Below are 6871 nucleotides of genomic sequence, written 5' to 3' on the forward strand. Positions count from 1 at the left end.
GGGACCCCTCTTCAGCCGCTGGGGGCATAGGATAATGGTATTGAAACTGGAAGGGTGGCGGGTATGCTGGTGTAGGTGGCCGGCCGGACGTGTCGATGCCCAAATGAGTTGAGATCCCCTGCACCAAGTATTCGATGTTCTGAATGTGGGCTTGATTAACGGCCTGGTACTCAGTCTGATAAGTGGCCCAAGCGCCCAATTTGTCGAGGCGATCTCGCATGGCACGGCGGCGTGGCTGCGGAGGTGGTGGTGCATGTCCTAAGACCGGAGGTGGTTGAGCTGCTCCCCCATAATCGAAAAATACCTCCTCGGGCAGCTCAGCCTGTCTTTTCTCCCTCTTGGATCTATAAAGAGCCTCATCAATGGCTCTCATCGGCGGTAACCACTCATCATCATCTGAAAATATCACCCCCGCTCGGGCACACAGCTCAGTCACTATCGTCGGAAAGTAAAAAGCCAAATTGCTGCTATTAATGCACATGTTAAGCTGTCCGAAAACGAGCCTGCCCACATCAATCACCATCCCAATACAGATGGCATAAAGAACAACCGCCTGCTCACGCTGCACATCACTCGTATGACCGACCGGCATCAATCTCTTAGACAAGAATGCATACCACAATGCCCCCTCCACTTTCAAAAACTTTTCAAGAAAGACCGTGTAAGTCCCCGGTTGTTTCCACGTGGTGCCCGGATAACAGAGTGTGCGAATGATCAAATCATAATCCAGGTTAAGCAGCCACGCCTGAAACACCGAATCGTCCACCGACGGTAAACCCAACATATCATTGATCGTCTTGGGATCATACGGGACTAGATGTCCCCTCACAAATGCCTTCGACTCATTTCCCTCCGGAGCATTGGCATAAAATTCACGCACAACCGGAACCACTGCTGCATTCGGTTGTGCTACAAAGGCATTCCACCCTCTTCTTTCTATTTGGGACTCCGAAAATTGACCGATAAGAAACGAGCTAAATCCACGCTCAGGGATTGGTTTCCTATGTAGTCTAGCATGCTCAAATCTTTCCCTAGCTTTTTCATTCACAAACATAGATGGAGTGGAACGAGAACTAGAAGAACCCTGAGTTACCTTAGATCTTTTGGGTGCCATGTAGAGATTGGAGTGCACAAAGTATCCAACCGCCGGAAAATTGTTGAGGGTCGCCGGAGAAGCTCACCGGAATATGTGGAAGATGACCGGAGTTGCTTGAAAGACCGCCGGAGAAGAAAATCTTGTAGCCTAAATGCTTCCTCGTGGAGTGTATGGACCAAGATTGAGTCTTTGCCCTGAAAAATCACCAAATAATAAGGATTGAGTACAAAAGATGGAGGGGGGTGCCGAAAATCGGAGGGGAGGAGTAGGGTTCAAAGTGGGGAGGAAAAGAGAAGAGGAAAGTATTTATAATCTGCGCGACTCGCTAGGGCGGTAAAAACAGACCGCCCGAGCGAGAAGTTTTTGGAAAAAAAATTTTTTGTTAATCTGTGCGACTCGCTAGGGCGGTCAAAATTGACCGCCCGAGCGAGAAGTTTTCGGGGAGAAAATTTTTTTTTAATCTACGCGACTCGCTAGGGTGGTATATTTTTCCCGCCCTGGCGAGACGTTTTCGCAAAAGGATTTTCTTTAAAAACGAGTACCCGCTGGGGCGGTCAGTTTTGACCGCCCGAGCGAGAAGTGTTCGGGAAAAAAATTTGAATGCAATGCCATGCAACTACCTAAATGCAAATGATGCGATTATTAACTAAAAAAAAAAACTATAATCAAAATCAAAATAAGGAGTAGAAGTACTTATCAATTTATAGTCTAGAGCTCGACTCTTCACCCATGTCCTCAATGACTGTCATGGAGCCGAGTGACTCCAATTTGTGGCTCAATTGTGCCACCGATATAGTGCTTCAATCTTTGAGCGTTCACAGTAAACGTCCCGTCCTTGCCATCATGCAACACCACTGCACCCGATGGGAACACCTTGGCTATAGTGAATGGTCCTGACCACCTTGACTTTAGCTTGCCCGGAAAGAGTCGTAAGCGAGAATTGTATACCAACACCGCTTCACCCACTTTGAATTCCCTTCTTATAATGTGTTTGTCATGGGCTCGTTTGGTGCGTTCCTTGTATGATAGTGCAAGATCATAAGCTCTTCCCCGAAACTCATCTAACTGATTCAACTGCAGCAATCGTTTTTCACCGGCAAGAGCAAAATCAAAGTTTAGTGCTTTGGTCGCCCAATATGCTCTATGCTCTAATTCGACTGGTAGATGACATGCTTTACCAAAGAGCAACCTATATGGTGTAGTGCCTATAGGTGTTTTAAAAGCAGTACGATACGCCCACAAAGCATCATCTAACCGAATGGACCAGTCCTTCCTATTCACATTAACCGTCTTCTCTAAAATCCTCTTAATTTCTCGATTGGATACTTCAACTTGTCCACTAGTTTGGGGATGTTATGGAGTGGAAACTTTGTGGGTGACACCATATATGCCCAACAGTTTATCAAAAATTTTGTTGCAAAAATGGGTGCCACCCATCACTTATGATTGCACGTGGTGCACCAAATCGATTAAAAATATGTTTCTTTAAAAATTTTAACACAACTTGTGCATCATTAGTGGCACAAGCCTCTGCCTCCACCCATTTAGATACATACTCCACTGCCACCAGAATAAATTTCTTTGCAAAAGACGCAGGAAAAGGACCCATAAAATCAATCCCCCACACATCAAATATTTCACACTCAATAATGTTATTTAAAGGCATCTCATGACGGTTGGAAATATTACCTGTGTGTTGGCATCTATCACAATTGAGAACATACAAACGAGCATCCTTAAAAAGAGTTGGCCAATAGAAGCCACATTCAAGTACCTTAGATGCCGTCCGTATGGGTCCAAAGTGACCACCTACCTCACGGTCATGACAATGGTTTAGAATTTGATTGGTCTCCTCCTCCGCCACACATCTTCTTATCATGGAGTCTGCACAAATCTTAAACAAGAACTGTTCCTCCCAAAAATAATATTTCACGTCTGAAAAGAATTTCTTTCTTTGGTGAAACAATAAATTAGGTGGAGGTGTTCCAGTGACAAGAAAATTTGCAAAATCGGCATACCAAGGGTACGCATTTACCTCAAGCAATTGTTCATCAGGAAACCAGTCATCTATATCATCGTCACTCCCCTTAATTTCAACATGCTCAAGCCTAGACAGGTGGTCAGCAACTACATTTTCCACACCCTTTTTATCTCGAATTTCGAGATCAAATTCTTGCAATAATAAAATCCACCTAATTAACCTAGGTTTCGCATCTTTCTTAGCAAGCAAGTATTTTAGGGCAGAATGATCTGTATACACAGTTACTTTAGACAGAACAAGGTATGAATGAAATTTGTCAAAAGCAAATACTATAGCAAGCAATTCCTTTTCAGTAGTAGCGTAATTCAATTGAGCATAATTTAAAGTCTTACTTGCATAGTAGATGGTATGAAATACCTTGTTCTTCCTTTGACCCAGCACCGCACCAACAGCTGTATCACTAGCATCGCACATCACCTCAAACGGTAGCTCCCAATCAGGGACAGTCAGAACAGGTGCTGTCACCAAGCTTTCCTTGAGTATCTCGAATGCATGCAGACAAGTATAATCAAAATTAAATTCAGCATCTTTCATCAACAAAGAGGATAAAGGTTTAGCAATTTTGGAAAAATCTTTAATGAAACGCCTATAAAAACCAGCATGCCCTAGGAAACTTCTAACTCCTTTTATTGATGAAGGTGGGGGTAAGTTTTTGATTACTTCCACCTTGGCTTTGTCAACCTCAATTCCATTCTCCGATACCTTGTGTCCTAACACAATCCCCTCTTGAACCATAAAATGACATTTCTCCCAATTCAACACCAAATTGCTCTCCTCACATCTAACTAACACCAAGTTCAAATTCTCTAAACATTCATTAAATGAGGAGCCAAAAATAGAGAAGTCATCCATAAAGATTTCAAGGAAATTTTTAGTCATGTCATGAAAGATAGCGGTCATGCATCTTTGAAATGTTGCAGGTGCATTGCATAAACCAAAGGGCATACGCCTAAACGCAAAAGTACCATAAGGGCAAGTGAAAGTAGTTTTCTCTTGGTCCTCAGGTGCAATTGTGATTTGATTGTATCCCGAGTATCCATTTAAAAAGCAATAAAATTCATGACCTGCTAATCGTTCAATCATTTGATCGATAAATGGCAAGGGAAAGTGATCTTTACGGGTTGCATCATTCAATTTCCTATAATCTATGCATACACGCCAACCCGTAACAGTTCTAGTGGGAATCAACTCATTTTTTTCATTAGTAATAACAGTAATCCCACCCTTTTTAGGCACACATTGTACAGGACTTACCCACGCACTATCAGAGATAGGATAGATAATACCTGCATCCAGAAGTTTAATTGTTTCAGCTTTTACTACCTCTTGCATCTTTGGATTGAGTCTCCTTTGTGGTTGTGCTAGAGGTGAGTATTTATCTTCCATCAGAATTTTGTGCATGCAGATCGAAGGACTTATCCCTTTTATGTCCGAAACCTTCCAAGCGAATGCTCCTTTATGCTCCTTGAGAACTCCCAAGAGCTTACTCTCCATATCATCTGTCAAAGAAGAGGAAATAATAACAGGCAATTTATTATTTTCTCCTAGATATACGTACTTGAGATGTGGAGGTAATGGTTTGAGCTCCAAAGTAGGTGGCTCCTCTAGGCTTGACTTTTGAGGCATTAAATCTTTTCTGTCTCCCAATTTCTCTAGTCTAAGCCTCACTTGCTTTCTCCAAGGTGGAATGGCATTCAAATGAGCTACCATCTCCATCTTTTCCTCGTCTAGCTCGTCCTTCTGCTTTTCAGTAGTGAGAGTGGCCTCCAATGGTTCTTTCAATCCATCCTGCACAAAATCACAAACAAGCGAATCCAAGACATCAATACGAAAGCAACTATCATTGTGCATTGTGTGCTTGAGAGTATTGAAAACATCAAAAATAATTTCTTATTCTCCAACTCTCAGTCTCAATTTCCCCTCCTCAACATCAATCGGTGCTTTCCCTGTAGCTAGAAAAGGTTTCCCTAGGATTAAAGGCATCTCTAAATCTTCCTCCATGTCAAGTACCACAAAGTCTGCAGGAAAAATAAACTTATCCACTTTCACCAGAACATCTTCAATAATCCCACGTGGATACTTGACAGATCTGTCAGCCAGCTGCAACGACATCCTAGTTGGCTTGGGTTCACCTAATCCCAGTCTCCTAAACACAGAAAAAGGCATCAGATTAATACTCGCACCAAGATCACATAAAGCTTTATGAAAATTAATGTCACCAATAATGCAAGGTATTGAGAAACTCCCTGGATCTTTTTGCTTCGGAGGCATCTTGTTTTGAACTAAAGCGGAGCAATTTTCGGTCAAATTCACCGTCATATGATCTTCTAGCTTCCGCTTATTTGCTAAGATATCTTTCAAGAATTTTGCATAACATGGCATATTCAATAAAGCATCAGCAAAAGGAATGTTAATATGCAATTTTTTAAATATCTCAAGAAATTTACCAAATTGTGCATCTAATTTAGCTTTCTTCGTTGCTGCAGGAAAAGGTGGAGGGATAACAATTTTATTCTGTGCAATAGGTGTAGATGTAGAGTTAGAAGACTTACCTCCTCGATTTTTCACCTCATCCTCACCGTGCTTGGTCTTTTCCTCATTAGACCCGAGTGTTTTTCCACTACGCAATTCCACCGCCTTCACATGTTCTCTTGGGTTAGTTTCCGTGTTGCTTGGTAAAGTTCCTTGCTCCCTATTAGCAATCAACTTAGCCAATTGTCCAATTTGATTCTCTAACCCCTTTATGGATGCATCTTGGTTCTGAAATCTCGTCTCTGTTGCAGAAATAAATTTAGTCATCATTTGCTCTAAATTGGACTTCTCCTCCCGAGACGGTTCTGGCTTGAATCCTTGGTGCATCACATATGGTGGACCTCTTTGTTGGCGATGTTGGTTGTTTTGACCTCCCCATGAAAATTTTGGGTGATTCCTCCATCCCGGATTATATGTGTTCGAGTAAGGGTCATTTCTAGGACGGTTCTGGAATCCCACTTGTTTTACCGGTGCTCCCTCAGGCACATAGAATGGGTTGCCATCTTGGCAATCCTGCACATCATGCTCATCCCCACACTTAACATAGAAAATTTCTTGCAGACGCATAGCCGACCCACTCATGCTCATCCCATCAATCTTTCTATTCAAAGCCTCTAACTGTGCTGAAACCGCCGACAAATCATTAACTTGATTAACTCCAGCACCTCGTCTCTGCGTATCAGACTGAGGATGATAGCTACTAGCAGCCATCTCCTCCAATAACTCATATCCTTCCTCCGCCGTCTTTCTCAGTAAGTTACCACAGGCAGCAGCATCTATCATAGTACGGTTAGGAGTAAGCAGACCGTAGTAGAAAGTTTGAACAACTAACCCAAGAGGCAGCTCATGGTGTGGACATCTCCTCAACAAGTCCTTGTAGCGCTCCCATGCCTCGTAAAGTGACTCTTGCTCATATTGAGCAAAAGTAGTAATGTCGGCTCTGAGATTCATAGTCTTCGACGGAGGAAAGTACTTGATCAGGAACGCCTTTGCCATATCTTCCCATGTAGTAATAGACCCTACAGACAAACAGTTTAACCACGACTTAGCTTTATCTCTCACTGAAAATGGAAATAAACGCAAACGAATAGCGTCATCAGACACGCCATTAAACTTAAAAGTATCACAAATTTCAAGAAAGTCAGCTATATGAGAATTAGGGTCGTCAAGTGCACTTCCCCCAAATTGGACAGTGTTTTGAA

General features: G+C 42.6%; 1 non-coding gene across 1 annotated transcript; it reads left to right on the plus strand.

Annotated features, from left to right (window-relative positions):
- The first annotated feature begins 6510 nt into the window (after positions 1 to 6510).
- On the plus strand, positions 6511 to 6617 carry LOC142541195 (small nucleolar RNA R71). The gene has a single exon (XR_012819262.1). It is a non-coding gene; the product is annotated as a small nucleolar RNA R71 (small nucleolar RNA).
- The last annotated feature ends 254 nt before the right edge of the window (positions 6618 to 6871 follow it).

Source organism: Primulina tabacum, chromosome 3 (assembly GCF_025594145.1).
Source record: "Primulina tabacum isolate GXHZ01 chromosome 3, ASM2559414v2, whole genome shotgun sequence".
Classification (NCBI taxonomy): Eukaryota; Viridiplantae; Streptophyta; class Magnoliopsida; order Lamiales; family Gesneriaceae; genus Primulina; species Primulina tabacum.